Source organism: Leucoraja erinacea, chromosome 21, assembly GCF_028641065.1.
Source record: "Leucoraja erinacea ecotype New England chromosome 21, Leri_hhj_1, whole genome shotgun sequence".
In the NCBI taxonomy this organism is placed as follows: domain Eukaryota; kingdom Metazoa; phylum Chordata; class Chondrichthyes; order Rajiformes; family Rajidae; genus Leucoraja; species Leucoraja erinaceus.
Genome location: NC_073397.1, coordinates 29,009,280 through 29,025,904, shown reverse-complemented (window position 1 = coordinate 29,025,904; position 16,625 = coordinate 29,009,280). Strand labels below are relative to the sequence as shown.

The 16,625-nt window shown below is 42.2% G+C and overlaps 1 long non-coding RNA gene across 3 annotated transcripts in view; it reads right to left on the bottom strand.

Annotated features, from left to right (window-relative positions):
• Nucleotides 1–1,320: 1,320 nt before the first annotated feature.
• LOC129707449 (uncharacterized) overlaps nucleotides 1,321–16,625 on the bottom strand; it is a 67,970-nt gene continuing 52,665 nt past the window's right edge. For all 3 annotated transcript variants that reach the window (XR_008725187.1, XR_008725188.1, XR_008725186.1), the window contains exons 2-3: nucleotides 14,052–14,153; nucleotides 1,321–1,739 (exon numbers count right to left, since the gene is read on the bottom strand). This is a non-coding gene — a long non-coding RNA (uncharacterized LOC129707449). The remainder of the gene's footprint in view (nucleotides 1,740–14,051; nucleotides 14,154–16,625) is intronic.

Below are 16,625 nucleotides of genomic sequence, written 5' to 3'. Positions count from 1 at the left end.
TGCACGTTCTCCCTGTGACTGCGTGCGTTTCCTCCGGGTGCTCTGGTTTCCACCCACATCCCAATGGCGTGGGGGTTTGTAGGTTAATCGGCCGAGTGTGCAGGGAGAGGATGGCAAAGTGGGATAACAAAGAACTAGTGTGAACGGGTGATCGATGGTCGGCATGGGCTCAGTGGGCAGAAGGGCCTGTTTCCATGCTGTATCTCTGAACTATGCAAAGTGCCTAAATGGTTGCCAAAAGGTAGATAGACACACAAATTGCTGGAGTAACTCAACGGGTCAGGCAGCATCAATGGAGAAAATGGATAGGTGATCTTTTAGGTCAGGATCTTTCTTCAGACCGATTGTGGTAGGGAGAGTGAGGGCAAAAAACTGGAAGCAAAGAAAAAAACCCCAGGATAGATGGGAATGGGCAATGGATGGCCTCAGGGAGGGATGTTACCCGATAGGATGATTGTTGGCTAGGGACGGTGCCATCCCAAGAGGGATCCATCATTCCGACTGTGGAACTGGTTGACTGACTTTTAGTGGAGGAAGGAGGGGCAGGGGGTAGAAGAAGGAGGGAGGTGAGTTTTAGTCCAAATTACCTAGAGTTAGAAAGCTTAATGTTCATATCGCTGGGGTGTAAGCTGCTCAAGCGCAATATGAGGTGCTGTTCCTCCAATTTGTGTGAATTGTCACTGGCAATGGAGGAGACCCAGGACACAAAGGTGAGTAAGGTAACGGGAAGGGGGGTTAAAATGGGTAGCAACCGGGAAATCCCATGGGCCTTGGTGCACTGTTAAGGCAGGTTAGGATAGGGGCAGCATCGTGTAATTGGATGAATATAGGCTGACTAAATTAAAGTTTCAAAGGCAAAGCAGCAAATAGTAGCAATGTTACAACATTTTGAGATTTAAAAAATCAAGTCTGCAATTTATCCCATCAGATAAAGCATAAAAAGAAGTTTAATTTGACACCCAATTCACTTTCATATCTTCAGTATTAAAAAAGATATGGCAATTTTCATACTCGGAAATTAGCATCTTGTTCCCTATTGCTTTTCCATTGACTTAACACAAAAGTTGTGATTGAGGACAGTCAAAAGCCCATACCTTTCTCAAAAATTAAGAGAACTGAATGAAATTTTCAGTTATTATAGATTGAAGCATTCTGAAACAAATATAAAATATCTTACTTGGACCTGAAATTAAAACATATAATTAGTTAGTTACCTAATTGTAGCTAATTAGAAAATAGTAATAGTTTATTACTATTTCCGTTTTGACGGAAATAGTAATAAACACCCAGGCTGCATTGAAAATTCAAAAATGTGATATTCTCAAGATCAGAACTTTAATATTATTGTATTATATGCTGTAAGTCTGTAACAGATAGGTAAATAAATTACAATTTCTAGTAATAGACCAAGTCTTTATGGAGAAGATCAGTTGCTAGCTGGTACATTGGCATATCATAATCAGTAGCATCATCATACTCCTCAGATTGTAACCCATAAGCAACTCTGTACACTTTGTTTTTCCTCGACTTTTCAATTTTGGCATTGTAAACTACAGGTTTTTGCTCTTCAAACCATGCATGACATGTCTTTCTGCCCACTACTTTCCCATTAAGAATGTCCTGTAGATCATCACATTTGGAGTAGTCTAAATTCGGATAATCTCTGCGAATGCTGTCTAAATCAGTCTCTTTTGCTGGGCATTTGGATTGACAATTTTGCATTTCTTCTTCGGAGACATCTGTTTAAAATATAAAGGAAAAAAAAACAATGAACAGCATTAACAGAAACAAGTTATTATTTGCAGTTTTAGAAAAAAGGTAGAAATGATAAAGTTAAACGCTAAAGCAAATAGTAAATACCCAACAAAAAATTCATATTTATCAGTTTCATCTAATCAACTAAATTCATCTAAATTCAATTACTAGGTCTAAACATCTATCCATTTCTTAAGAAAAGGATAAAACATTTTAATAGCCTAAGTATCCAAATAACAAACTAATCCCATTCACGCAAGAATTCACAATACAACATGATTTTTAAATCTCACTGTCATGACCTTATATGCCAGATGGATGGAATTTATTGTTAATTCCCATAAATTAATCTAGAAACATCCACTCTCAATATAATCAAAATTATTATTTTTTGCACAATACGTGTGGCTAAAACTGTTGTGGATATTTAGTATAAAAATATTGACTATGGATAGACAATTACACAAAATATAAACGATTTAGATGCTCTTTTGACATGATTGTCCAAAAAATATGAGGATTTAAATCATCTTGCGAGAGGGTGTTTCTGGTATGCGATCGATTGGAACGTTGCCGTTGTCGTGAATTTTAACCCCATATCGGTAGGAAAGACACTGCCTGTTCATATGGGGATTAAATAATATTTTTGCATCGTAAAATTAGATTAAAGTCGCCCCAAGAATCAAGATTATATGTGAAATACACAAATTACCTTTTGGTTTGTCCTGATATTACGATCCGTCATGTTGTAGGCATTGAGAGCGTTCAAAGTCACTTTTTACTTTAAACCAACTATTAAATTGTCCAGCAATTTTTTAATTAAAAAAAACAGGAATTGGAAGTTCGATCGATTTTTCTTCATCGACTAGCAGCCCGAGGAAATCCCTCTCCAACAAGCGATACAAACCTGCATTTTAATCCCACCCCCTCCCCTCAAAGATGCCAAAGCCACGCACACAGCCCGTGGCAAAACGGCAGCGCCGCTGAAGGTAGGCTTTGTAACATCGCTACAAATAGAAAGACACAAAATGCTGGAGTAACTCAGCGTGACAGGCAGCATCTCTGGAGATTTGTTTCGAGTCAAGATCCTTCTTCAGTGAGAGTCAGGGGAAAGGGGCACGAGACGCGAGGTATAGATGACAATATAGAGAGATGTAGAACAAAGAAATGAAAGATATGCAAGAAAGGTAACATTGGTCAAGGAAACCATCCATTGTTTGCTGTGAGCTAGTTGAAAACACGTTATACAGACAACGCAACTCACCAGTGATACTAGTACTACTAGGGTGGGGGAGGGACACAGAGAGAGGGGATGCTAGAGTTACCTAAAGTTAGAGAAATCAATATTCATACTGCTACGTATAGGCAGGATGGAGTCAGGCATTATAACAAAGTAGATATTAGTGATCTGGTTAATGCAAGCTCATCCAATGGCCGTGGTCAAGGAAAGAATGCGCACGTCGCGGCCAAGTTTCCACCAATCTTTCCACCGCCAAGCGCAAGAAGCACAAGATGCCATTGCATGCAGATGCCGAGAAGTGAGCTCAGCTCTGGTGAACAATTTTGCATCTTGTGATGTGGACTCGATAAGATGATGATCCAATGGCCAAAACTAAACCAAGGCTGCAAACAATCTGGATCAGGCCCAATAACGTTGCCAGGATGAGGGAGATTGATGCCTCAGGAACAAAGTAATGTCAAGGATTGGAATCTCAGTCCTTTCCATAATTATTAGGCAGAAATGTATACTTATTCAGAATAGATGTCAGAGATACTAAAGAGATGTAGACATGTTGGAGGGAAGCTGGGTTTCATTAGTATAAATGGAGAAATGTATATTTTGGTTTGGTTGATGTGCTAAGGAAAACAAATAAGAATATGGAAATCAAAGGCAGAATAAGTGAAAAATCTGGATGCTAGTATACTTACCCATTGTACATTTAAGGCAACAGCGTATAATTTCCTTCCAGCGATATGAGCGCACAAATGCTATTTAATTGGAGCTATTACCATTCTAAAATTAGCACTAATTTCCGAGATCATGTTCATGATTTTGACCAAATTAAAGCATCCTGCAACTAATCATGTTTTAAATTACAGCATTTCATGCTAAAATAATCCCAGATATGTTCACAGCAGTAGAGTTGCTGCCTTAAAGCACCAGATTCCCGGGTTCGATCCTGAGTACAGGTGCTGTCTGTACGGAGTTTGTACAGTTCTACCTTCGAACACGTGGGTTTTCTCCGGGTGCCCCAGTTTCCTCCCACATGTCAAAGACGTGCAGGTTTGTAGATGAATTGACTTCTGTGCATTGTCCCTAGCGTATTAGGATAGAACTGGTGTATGGGATTGCTGGTCTGTGTGGATTTGGTGGGCCGAAGGGCCTGATTCCACACTGCATCTCCAAACTATAACTAATAATATTATGCACGTACACTCTTTTTGCCTTTACCAAATGTGGGATAACCAATAGGGTCAGTAATATCAGTTTCAATAGAAGCTCTCCTCAAGAAAGTATCTTGTGATCAGATTGCTGATCTTAAAGCTGCAATTTTTCCTTTTGAATGTTACTATTCACAGAGTATAAAGATCACTTAAAGATAGTCAAGCTACTCTCTTTGAAACGATTCTGGCATGAAAATAGAATGAATGAACAATTATCTAAAACCCGAGGTCACTTTGCAACAACCCAATCACGGGAATAATATCCAGCATTAAGAAAGTCAAACATTTCCTTCAAAGCTAAATTCATAAAAGAGCCTCTATACTGAGAAAATATTTTTTCCACTGCCCTCCCAGTTTCTATTCTCCCTATCAGATACTATCAATACATTTTGAAAAAAACCAATCGTAACAATAATGTTCTACCAGAAAGCATGGACTTAGCACAAGATCTGAAACCTTGGTAATGACAGACCTTAATTCTCTTTGCTAATGATGACAAATCTTTGTGAGATCAAATGAAATTAAATAGTTTCAATACCTAACCTACAAGATCTATTTTCTCACTGATTACAGAGAAAGGTTTCAATTGATCATTGTAACTTTTTTACTTTGTTGCATATCTTTAATTCATTTGTTCTATATCTCTCTATATTACAGCCTTTACCTCTCATTTCCCTCTCCCCTGACTCTCAGTCTGAAGAAAGGTCTCCAATCGAAACATCACCTATTTCTTTTCTCCAGGGATGCTGCCTGACCCGCTGAGTTACTCCAGCTTGTTGTGTCTTTCATGGTCTTAATTTTTTGAAATTGAACACAAAGTCCGAGCAACATTCATCAAGCAACTTTACTAGCCATTTCTAGAGTCACAGTCATAGAGCCATCAGCGTGGAAACAGGCCCCTTCGTCCCAACTTGCTCACACCAACCAACATGCCCCATCTACACTAGTCCCACCTACGCTTGCTTGGCCCATAACCATCTAAATCTATTCTTTTTTTTTTTAATTACAAGCCAGATATATCTTATTACATTTATTGTACCCCTTCATTTTTTAAGCTTTAAGGAAAGATATAGATAAAGAAAGTAGAGAAAGTGAGAGAAAGAAAGTTGTGTTCGTGTAAAAGAGTGATCAATGAGAGAGAGACAAGATACCCATTGGTTAGAGAAAAGAATTAAGAAATAGACTCTAGAAAAGAAAGGAGGAAAAAGGAAAGGAAAAAAACCCAAAGCTCTGAATCTATTCTAACCATGTACCTGTCCAAATGTACCTTTGTCAAGGTGGGAGTTGCCATGATGATACTCAAGGATAGAGGGTTGCATTGGTTAGATTTAGTCCGCATTTCAAATTGAAATCGTACCAAACGAGGGTAAAATCAGAGGCAAAAGCGGAAAGCAAGAGTTTAGCTTTTAGAGTTAAACCATGCTCTGCACCATTTGCTAACGGTTCATGCTGCGAAAGGAATATTGTCTTGTAGTTTACAAAGGAATTACAAACCATATTCCTGGCCCCGGGTGCAATCTAGATTATGTTCATCTTCTAGCCAAAGTGCAAGTTTGAAAACAAGTCGGGTGTGGTCAGATTGAAAATGTTACTTTTGCACCAGCAATAGAGGTTTTGGTAACACTGAACTGGACTTCAGGTCGGCACAGTGGTGCAGATGGTAGAGCAGTTATTTCACAGCGCCAGGCACCTGTGTTCGATCCTGACCATGGGTGCTGTCTGTGCAGAATTTGGATGTTTTCCTTGTGACCCTGTACGGTTTTCTCCGGATGCATCGGTTTCCCCCCACATCTCAAAAACGTGCCGGTTTGCAGGTTAAAATTGGCCTCTAGTGTCTAGGGATTCGATGCGAAAATGGAATAACATAGAACTAATGTGAACAGGTGATCAGTCGTCAATATGGTCCCGGTGAGATGAAGGGACTGTTTGCATGCTGTACTTCTAAAAAAAATAAGTTCAGAACAAAGGAGGCGTAACGGTTGTGTTTCAACATATTCTCTCAGACTCTAATGTTTTTGCAGGTTGATGGCAGATGAGCATCTGACAGTGGAAAAACCAGCACATAATATTCTCCATTTCATTTATATTACGTTATATTATACAGGGCGTCTTTAAACAGTCTGTATATGATGGCTTCAATGCAGTGGATTTTGTTTTGTGTACAATGCGAAGTAGATTTCTGAGCACAACCACCATGGTCTATTTGTTCCAGTTATAGCTTCCACAGTCTGGTTGCCGGTTTCTTCATGAGAGTGCAAGATGGATACAGACCCGCCTCTGGTAATATGTTCATCCCACTCATAGAGTTACAGGGCGTGGAAATAGGCCCTTTGGTCCAACTTGCCCACACCGACCATCACGTCCCATCTACACTAGTCCCACCTGCCCATTTGCCTCTAAACCCATCCTATCCATGTACCATCTGATTGTTTCTTAAACGTTGCGATAGTACCTGCCTCAACTGCCTGCTCTGGCAGCTCGTTCCATACACCACCACCCTTTGTGTAAAAAAGTTACCCCTTAGGTTCCTATTAAATCTTTCCCATCTACCCTTAAACCTATATCCTCTGATCCTCGATTCCCCAATTCTGGGGATCTCTCATGATTTTGTACACCTCTATAATATCACTCCTCATCCTCCTGCAATCCAAGGAATAAAGTCCTCACCTACTCAACCTTCCTACAGCTCAGGCCCTTGAGTTCTGGCAACATTCTCATAGATCTTTTCCACACCTTTCCCAGCTTGACATCTTTCCTATAACTATAGAGCAAGAATAAGCCTTTGTGACCAGCGACTGAGGGTATCTAGCTGAACTGCTCCTTGGTGAAACCTCCCGCCTGCCCCACCTAATGAATTATTTACATTACAACTTGACTGCTAAGGTCACAAATGTAAATTACCTCCTGGTGAATCAGAAAATGCTTACCACAACGAGCAAACTTTTAATAATGTTTCAATGTGCAATAAAATTTCTCTTACATTTTTCTGTACCTCGTAACTAAATTAATGAAACATGTATTTTTCTTGTTCCCATACAATAGCTCTATTGTGTCGTGCAATAATATGGCTCATTCCGCATCCGTTAAGAATCTGCCTTCATTTACACATATTGGTTATTTATCTTAAGTTATTAAGCCGTGATTACAGAATTTTCGATATGATTGAGGAAAGATTTACTGTCAGGAAATACCTATTGGGAATTAATTAATTCAGAATCTGGAGTTCATCCTCTCAGGACCTGTTTACGTAAACATTCTTGTAAACACAGATTGAAGTAATTAACACCTCTTAGGGGACTTGGCACTCACATATTGGTACTGTGATATTCCACAGCATTCTTCATCACACCTAACCTGCAATTTTGGCACCATTCTCGAGCTTACTGACATTTTATTGGAAAAAGATGTGTTTAACATGTTTTGTATCAGTAAGGCAAAGTTATCACCAGCCTACTACCACCTAAAACCATCTGTGCGAAAGCCACTTCTCAGGTCCACAAGTGGAAAGGTGTCAATACATTTGTGTTGCTTGCATCATAAACAGTTCTGGGCAAATTACAAACACTGTTTACACTGGATAATTGGTGGGCTTTGTCCATCCTCTGATCAAGGTGAATCTGTTCAAGAAGGAACTGCAGATGCTGGATGATCAAAGGTACACAAAAATGCTAGAGAAACTCAGCGGGTGCAGCAGCATCTATGTGGAGCGGAGGAAATATGCGACGTTTCGGGCCGAAACCCTTCTTCAGACTGATGGGGGGTGGGGGGGAGCAGGAAGGAAAAGGGAGGAGGAGGAGCCCGAGGGCGGGGGGATGGGAGGAGACAGCTCGAGGGTGAAGGAAGGGGAGGAGACAGCAAGGGCTAGCAAAACTGGGAGAATTCAACGTTCATGCCATCCGGACGCAAGCAACCCAGGCGGAATACAAGGTGCTGTTCTTCCAATTTCCGGTGTTGCTCACTCTGGCAATGGAGGGGACCCAGGACAGAGAGGTCGGATTGAGAATGGGAGGGGGAGTTGAAGTGCTGAGCCACCGGGAGTTCAGGTAGGTTATTGCGGACTGAGCGGAGGTGTTTGGCGAAACGATCGCCCAACCTCCGCTTAGTCTCCCTGATGTAAATCAGCTGACATCTAGAGCAGCGGATGCAGTAGATGAGGTTGGAGGAGATACAGGTGAACCTTTGTCACACCTGGAATGACTGCTTGGGTCCTTGAATGGAGTCGAGGGGGGAGGTGAAGGGATAGGTGTTGCATTTCTCGCGGTTGCAACGGAAAGTGCCCGGGGAGGGGGTGGTACGGGAGGGAAGGGAAGAATTGACAAGGGAGTTGCGGTCTTTGCGGAAGGCAGACATAGGGGGAGATGGGAAGATGTGGCGAGTGGTGGGGTCACGTTGGAGGTGGCGGAAATGGCGGAGGATTATTTGTTGTATTTGCCGGCTGGTGGGGTGAAAGGTGAGGACTAGGGGGACTCTGCCCTTGTTGCGAGTGCGGGGATGGGGAGAGAGAGCAGTGTTTGCGGGGTATGGATGAGACCCTGGTGCGAGCCTCATCTATGGTGGCGGAGGGGAATCCCCGTTCCCTGAAGAACGAGGACATTTCCAATGCCCTGGTGTGGAAATCTGATGTCTTGTTTTCCCTCACATGGCAATCCACTGACAAGTAATCCACCAGAAGGAATGGATAAAGATGAATAAGTGAATAAAGATGAATTGGGCAGCACGGTGGAGCAGTGGTAGAGCTACTGCCTTACAGCGCCAGAGACCTGGGATTGAAACATAGACATGGAAACATAGAAATTAGGTGCAGGAGTAGGCCATTCGGCCCTTCGAGCCAGCACCGCCATCAATATGATCATGGCTGATCATTCCTGCTTTCTCCCCATACCCCCAATTAAGGGTGCTGGGCTGTGCGGAGATTTTACGTTCTCCCCGTGACCTGCGTGGGTTTTCTCCAAGATTTTCGGTTTCCTCCCACACTGCAAAGATGTACAGGTTTGTAGGCTATTTGGCTTGGTATGAATATAAAATCCTCGCAAGTGTGTGTAGGGTGGTGTTAATGCGCGAGGATCGCTGGTCGGTGCGGACTCGGTGGGCCGAAGGGCCTGTTTCCGCGCTGTATCTCTAAAACTAAACTATTGTCAAATTCCATGTCTGACGTATAAGTAATTTTGGGCTGACCATTAAGTATTCTGTGTAAACATCAGCGTACACCAAGGGCACAAAAGCACGTTAATATGGCTGCAGCATCCTGCCTACAGCTGTGGAGCAGCAGTGAAGGACACCACAGCTAGGCCAACCCTGCAATGTCGCCACGACAACGGGCCTACGTGATCAAGCCAAGAACGCGACACTTACAGCAACTGGGACTTGAAAACGGCCCCAAAAACTGGCGACTATGTGTACACTGTTTCAGTGTATTACTCACTTGTACTGCACCTGAGATGCTTATCTAAGATGTACGTATCTAAGTGCTTATGTACACAGTTAAACTTGTACTGAACTGTATTCAAAAATGAATTTCCCCGTACCTCAGTACATGTGACAATAAAGAACCATTGAATCATTGGTTTAGGATAACAAGTTATACAATTGTGAGACACAAGAAACTGCAGATGTTGGTTTACATAAAAAGACAAAAAGTGCTGGGGTAACTCAGTGGGTCAGGCAACATCACTGGAGAACATGAATAGGTGACATTTTGGGTCAGGACCCTTCTTCAGACTGATGCATTGTGTTTATGTTTTTGATGTCAAGTTATACGTTGGGTTTTTTCTAACTACTTTCCCTTGTTATATCAGAGCCTTCCATCCACTTTAACTTCGCAACGTAGCTTCAGTGAGACTTTGTCCATTTTCTTCTCCCCATTTCTGAAACCTCTGACACTTATTGGCTTTCAGGCCAACACTATGGCAGCTCCACCTGCCCTTCCCAATGTCGGAGCCCAGACAGCAACAACATCAGTAGGTTATTTGGGATGGAGACAGGAAATGTTCCCAATGCCTCTGAGTCACTGGGGGTATCAAATCCTGCACCAGGACTGAGTTACTGAACATTCGCAAATCACTATTAGGGCGGAACAATGTCACAGCTGGTAGAGCTGCTGCCTCATAGCACCAGAGACCCGGGTTTGACCCTTACCTTGGGTACTGTCTGTGTGGAATTTGCATGTTCTCCACGTGAGCACATGTGTGTCTACCGGGTGCTCCGGTTTCCTCCCAAGTCCCAAAGACATGCGGGGTTGTAGGTTAATTGGCCCCAGTGTGTAGGGAGCAGATGACAAAGAGAGATAACATAGGACTAATATCAATGGGTGGTCGATAGTTGGCGTGAACTCAGTGGGCTGAAGGGCCTGTTTCCGTGCTGTTTCTCTAAATTAATCTATCGTTCAACAGGCTCTTGGAAAATGAATTGATTTTATTCCTCTCCAGTCCGGAGGCTCGTGGATCGAGATTGATATTTTAAATTTGTTACAATAGAATCACCACGCTTGCAAACTTTGAACAGTTCCATGCTGAAAGAGGTGATGATAGATTTTGCCATATGGTTTTCAAACTCAGCCAGTGCTCTGTCCTGTCTCTAATTCACATGCAATTAGTAATATTATACAGATGACCCTAGTATTACACAATTTAAAATAAATTGAAATTTGGCAGTTCACTCCCTTTCGTTCCTTATCCGAGAAACTTCTGACTTCTTTACATCATCGGCCTCTGCCTGCGCATCTGCCAATCAAGCAAACCCTCACCTGTATCCACCCATCACTTGCCCCGCACCTCTCTTCCAGCTTCCCTCCTCCCTACCTTCCCCACTACAATCAGTCTGCAGAAGATCACCTATCCATGTCCTCCAAAGATAGACAATAGACAATAGACAATTGGTGCAGGAGTAGGCCATTCGGCACCATTCATTGTGATCATGGCTGATCATCCACAATCAGTACCCCGCTCCTGCCTTCTCCCCATATCCCTTGACTCCGCTATCTTTAAGAGCACTATCTAATTCTCTCTTTAAAGCATCCAGAGAATTGGCCTCCAGAGGCAGAGAGTTCCACAGATTCACAACTCTCTGGGTGAAAAAGTTTTTCTTCATCTCCTTTCTAAATGGCCTACCTCTGACCTGATGCTGCCTGACCTGCTGAGTTACTCCAGCACTATAGTGTTTTTTTTAAAACCATAATTTTCAGTTCCTTATGTATCAATTCTACATCCTGATACACTTCAATTTCGGATGACAGATAACAGATTGTGTAATTTCTATTACTGTAGAATTAAGGGTGTAGGAAGGAACTGCAGATGCTGGTTTAAACTGAAGATAGACACGAAAAGCTGGAGTAACTCAGTGGGTCACGCAGCATCCCTGGAGAAAAGGAATAGGTTACATTTTGGGTCGATACCCTTCTTCAGACAGAGAGGCAGTGGAATGTGAATGAATGAAAGATATGCAAAAATTAATCTTTATTTTTTTCCATACTTTTTTGTCTCAACCCGAAACATCACCAACTGTCTGCGCATTCTAGAATGGAGATAAAGGATATTTATTGTCACATACACAATTGGTGCAATGAAATTTGAGTTACCATGCAGCACACAAATAAGATAAACACAACACTGTAAAATTTAACATAAAACATTAAAAAATGCCCCACAGCAAAATCAACGTTTCCCACTGTTAGGGAAGGCAACAAAGTTCAGTCATCTTCCACTTGTTCACCCGTGGGCGGGGCCTATTGAGGCCTCCGCAGTCGCCGCAACAGCGGCTCGATGTTTCTGGCCCTCTCGCTGGGATGATCGGATGATCGGAGCTCATAAGATAAGAATATCTAAGAATATCATAAGAATGTCATCGGAGATGATAAGTTGTCAATGGATAAAATCATAACATTGTTCTAGAGTTGGTGGTGGTGTTTATGGAGAAAGAAGATTGCCGCTCATTATTTATTTGCTACAGACTGATCCCAAGTTCAATAAAGTCTGGTTAGAACGAGCAGCTATTAAGGAACTTAGTAACCATTCGATTCTGTTTTGTAAACCCCCTGTGAAGTGCTTTGGTGCATATTATTTCTTTGAATGCAAGTTGTTGTTGAGAAATATTTATCCATATTACTTACTTGTTGTGGAATAGGAATCCCCTTCCTTCACACCGGCACATCCTTCCTGCTTCTTAAGAGATTGGACAGGCTAGATGCAGGAAAAGTGTTCCCGATGTTGGGGGAGTCCAGAACCAGGGGTCCCCCCTGAATAAGGTGTACGCCATTTAGGATTGAGATGAGGAAAAACTTTTTTCACCCAGAGAGTTGTGAATCTGTACAGGGCAGTGGAGGCCAATTCACCGGAAGTTTTCAAAAGAGAGTAAGATATAGCTCTGAGGGCTAGTGGAATCAAGGGATATGGGGAGAAAGGAGAAAAGGGGTACTGATTTTGGATGATCATCCATGATCAGATTGAATGGCGGTGTTGGCTCAAAGGACTGAATGGCCTACTGCACTTATTTTCTATGTTTCTATGTTTCCCTGCTCTTTCATACCCCTCCATTCGCATTGGTTTTGTGAAGGCAAACAACATCAGATACCCACTGCAATAGGTGCTCTCACTCACTGGCATTTGAGTCCTTATTGTTATTGGCCACATTGCCTCCGTAATCTCACATCTTCGCCAATAATTGTTTGGAACTCATGTTCCTGATTTCTATACCACTAACCCTCCAAAAAGAGCTAAATCCATCTGCTACAAAGATGGGGCACGTCTGGAGCGCCTAGAACATGCTGCGGGGGAGGAGGTACGATAATAGTATTTCAGGGACTTTTGGACATGGACAATGGAGGGATATAGATTATGGGCAGGCACATAATAGTTGATCTTGGCATCATGTTTGGCACAGACATTGTGAACTGAAATTTTGTCACATGTACCAAGGTACAATAAAAAGCTTTTGTTGCGTGCTAAGCAGTCGGTAGAAAGACAATACATGATTACAATTGCACCATCCACAGGGTACAGATGCGTTACGATGCTATACAATAGAACTTTATTTATCCCAGGAGGGAAATTAATCTGCCAACAGTCATAAAACACAAAATACATGAAACATGATATTAAAGTTACGAATGGAAAGGATTGGGGATGTGCAAAGATTGGGGGGGGGGGGGGGGGGGGGGGGGGGGGGGGGAGGGGAGTCAGTCCACAACAGAATACAAGATAAAGGGAAGATAAACACAAAAAGCTGGAGTAACTCAGCGGGACAGGCAGCATCTCTGGAGGGAATTATTGCATAACGTTTCGGGTCGAGACCCTTCTTCTGAAACGTCACACATTCCTACTCTCCAGAGATGCTGCCTGTCCCACTGAGTTACTCCAGCATTTTGTGTCTATCTTTGGTTCAAACTAGCATCTGCAATTCCTTCCTACACATGATAAAGGGAATAATGTTTAGTGCAAGGCAAAGTCAGTGAAGTTCAATTAAGGATAGTTGGAGGGTCTCCAATGAGATAGATAGTAACTCAGGACCGGTCTCTAGTTGTTGAGAGGATAGTTCCGTTGTCAGATAATAGCTGGGGGAAAATTATCCCTAAAATGCCTGTTCCTGTGCTGTATTGTTGTATGTTCTAAGTCTTAAACTCAGGGTGCATTCTATACATATCAGCTCCAGGCAGCAATCTAATTTGTTCACTTTTTTTAATTAATTCTTAATATCAAACAGGCAAATAACTATAGATAATCAATTTTACCTTGTAATTTTGCTCATATACTAAGAAGAAATGTTATATTACAGATGGGGAAACAAATGCAAATAACTTGTAAAAATATTTAGCTACTTGCAGACACTTCGTTGCTCATCAAAGTTAACAGAAACCGTACCTTATTTCTGGTTCATTGTTGATGCAGTATGCAAATACTGATAGCAAAAGAGTCTTTGGATTCCAAATGCATTACCAAAAACGCCAAAAATTGTGAAATATCCTGGAAAACAGGATATCACCAAATATAAACACCAACAATAATATTAACACATTCAGAGCACAATACTAGTTTTATTTTTTTTTAGGACAAAATGCCTTCAGATTCTTTACAAAATAAAATCGTGAGCCCTCAGGTGTAGCTTACTCAATGATTATTCAGGTCTCAATCCCCGCATGTACCTGTAGATGTTCGTATCTTGCTTACTTTAAAATAAAAGGGATGATTTTTGGGGGAGTGGTTCTGAAAAATGTTGAGTCATAGAATCATAGAGTGAATCACAGCGTAGAAACAGGCCCTTCGGCCCAACTTGCTCAACCGGCCAACATGTTCCAGCTACACTAGTCCCACCTGCCCACGTTGGGACAATATCCCTCCAAACCTGTCCTATACGTGTACCTGTCTAACTGTATCTTAAAGAGTGTTTTTAAATAGCAAATTACACAAGAACATTTTACAAGTGTATCAGTTTGCATTATTGATAGACTGCAATGCACAGTAGTTTGTTCCTTCAGCTAATGCTGCTACTTAAAGTAACACACAGAGTGTACTTTGAGAAGAGTGGAAAATAATTTATACCCATCCATGCATTGTAGTGCACATGATCTTTGTAGATGCATTAATTCAGTTTTGATATATTATAGTCACACAATTATTGATTGTCATTGTTGGGGTTCATAGAAACATAGAAACATAGAAATTAGGTGCAGGAGTAGGCCATTCGGCCCTTCGAGCCTGCACCGCCATTCAATATGATCATGGCTAATCATCCAACTCAGTATCCCGTATCTGCCTTCTCTCCATACCCTCTGATCCCCTTAACCACAAGGGCCACATCTAACTCCCTCTTAAATATAGCCAATGAACTGGCCTCAACTACCCTCTGTGGCAGAGAGTTCCAGAGATTCACCACTTTCTGTGTGAAAAAAGTTTTTCTCATCTCGGTTTTAAAGGATTTCCCCCTTATCCTTCTGTGACCCCTTGTCCTGGACTTCCCCAACATCGGGAACAATCTTCCTGCATCTAGCCTGTCCAACCCCTTAAGAATTTTGTAAGTTTCTATAAGATCCCCTCTCAATCTCCTAAATTCTAGAGAGTATAAACCAAGTCTATCCAGTCTTTCTTCATAAGACAGTCCTGACATCCCAGGAATCAGTCTGGTGAACCGTCTCTGTACTCCCTCTATGGCAATAATGTCCTTCCTCAGATTTGGAGACCAAACTGTACGCAATACTCCAGGTGTGGTCTCACCAAGACCCTGTACAACTGCAGTAGAACCTCCCTGCTCCTATACTCAAATCCTTTTGCTAGAGTATAGCAAATCCTCTAGAGTATACAATTCAGATTCCTACTGATATATCATTGCATCTTTGTTTTAATTGTTAATTGGCAACATGTAATGAAGAACTAAAACTGAGGAAGGGTCTCGACCTGAAACATCACCTATTTCTTTTTCCCAGAGGTGTTGCCTGACCCACTGAGTTACTACAGTTTTTTTGACTCTCTATCCAATAGTGTTGTCACTCAGGCCAAGATACCCAGTACGGAGACTCTAATGACACCATGAGCTCCATCAGACAGGCCTCATCGTCCGATGCCCAAAATCAGACTTCCAAAACAGACACTCTTCTCCACACCCCACCGTGGCAAGAGATTAGCAAGTGTCAAAACAGCAATGCATTGATGTTCTCTAATCCTCTTTAATAAGTGCAACATCCCCCACCGACTCCTGGGAGTTCCTGGCTCATGAACCCTGATGTTGGTGAACAGACCTTCAGGATGACACATGGAACCTCAAGTATAACTGGTGAAGTCTTCTTCTTATCGAGTCCACACACAAGATTAGAAGTTGTCCAGCCAGAGCTGAACACACCACTTGGCATCTGCATACAATGGTCTCTGTCTTGTGCTTCTTGTACATGGTGGTGGAAAGATTGGTGAAACCAGGGCCGCGACGAGAACGCTCTTTCCTTGACCCCACAGGTGAAGTAGAGATGGTTAAAAGCTTCAGGTTTTAAGAGTCAGTATCAGCAGCAGCTTATCCTGGACCAGCCACATCGAAGCAATGGCAAAGAAAGCACACCAACGCCTCTACTTCCTTAGAAAGTTTGGGAAGTTTGGCATATCCCCGACAGCTCTCACCAACTTCTACAGATGCATCGTGGAAAGCATTTGATCAGGAGGCATCACAGCATAATTTGGGAACAACTCTGTCCAAGACCGCAGGAAATTGCATGTAGTTGTGGACTTAGCCCAACCCATCACACAAACCAATGTCCCTTCCACTGACTCCATCTACACTACACACTGCATGGGCAAGGCCATCAGAATAATAAAGAACAAGCCTCACCCCAGTCATCCCTTCTTCTCCTCTCTTCCATCAGGCAAGATGTGCAGATGTTTGACAATGCATACCTCCAGATTCAGGGACAGTTTCTTCCCAGCTGTTATCAGGCAACTGAGCATCCTATCACC